This window comes from Propithecus coquereli, unplaced genomic scaffold (assembly GCF_000956105.1).
Source record: "Propithecus coquereli isolate 6110/MARCELLA unplaced genomic scaffold, Pcoq_1.0 Scaffold1101, whole genome shotgun sequence".
NCBI lineage: Eukaryota > Metazoa > Chordata > Mammalia > Primates > Indriidae > Propithecus > Propithecus coquereli.
In genome coordinates, this window is record NW_012134982.1 from 21268 (window position 1) to 22434 (window position 1167).

Sequence of the window (1167 nt, forward strand, 5' to 3'; positions counted from 1 at the left end):
ACTTCACTGAATCTAAATTTCATAATACTCATTTCAGGTACAAACATTTCCATGTCTCTGCTTCATCGTGGCATTAAAACGGGGCAACACAAAGACATTAATATTGCATTTTCCGCAGTGTAAGTCTGCATTATTAATATTAGTCTATACTGATAATTTGTAACCTCTCAGAATTTCGTAGGTGACATGACGTCTTTCCTCAAAGAACAGCATCTCTCGGCTCTAATATCTGTTTGCTGGAAACAAGGTATGCTTCTAGGCTGACAGAGCAAATACTTTTATCACCTAGATATTTTTATATCCAACTGGATTCAACATTTAGCCACAATGAAATACTACTTGAAATTTGCTTTCAGGAGGTTTGAAAAACATTTACCCTTCTGGATACTTACTTTTCTTTCTGCGGACACTTCTTCCAAATGACACATTCTTTCTTTTAAACGATCACATTCATTGATGAGCTTCTGAAGTTTTTCTTCTAGAAGCACACTTTGCTTGTCACTCCCAGCTTGACTTTGTTTCATAATATCCTGAAACTGGTCCTGGATATCAGTCACTGTCTCGTCTTTCTGGGCAGTTTTGTTGTGAGCAGCGTGTAGTTGTTGTCGAAGCAACTTATTTTCTCTTTGTAGTTCGCATAATCTCTGCTCTAGAGATTCCTGCTTGCCAACGTATGGATTCACTTTGCCTTGGTCACTGCAACACGTTTGTTCCATTTCCTTCATTTGGCACTGTCTTTGCCTTAGGTCTCTTTGTACACCTTCTAAAAACAACGTCTTTTCTTGGAGGAGCTCTCTTGTGTGGTGGAGCTCCGTTTCTAGGCTATCGATCTTACTTTCTACTTTAGAAAGTTTTTCAGAAAGAATCTCGTACTTTTCTTTTAGATTAGACATGTAAAAATTCATTTTATCTTGTAAGTGAAACCATTCATCTTTTGCCGTGTGGAAAGCAAGTTCTAGGTGTTTTCTCGATGTCTCACTTTCATCAAGATCACGTGTAGTGGCAGTCTGTCTAGAACGGTATGATTCAAGTTCGTGTTTCAGTCTTTCCCTGTTTCGTGTTTCACTCTCCAGTTTACACTTTAGCATTGCATTCTCGGCTGTGAGAACACGAAGCTGCTCACCATACTGAGATACAGGTTTAGTTAACGTTTCCAAATTCAGTATT

At 38.5% G+C, this 1167-nt stretch overlaps 1 pseudogene; it reads right to left on the minus strand.

Moving 5' to 3' along the window:
- Window positions 1–335: 335 nt before the first annotated feature.
- On the minus strand, window positions 336–1155 carry LOC105814860 (annotated as a pseudogene).
- Between the last annotated feature and the right edge of the window lie 12 nt (window positions 1156–1167).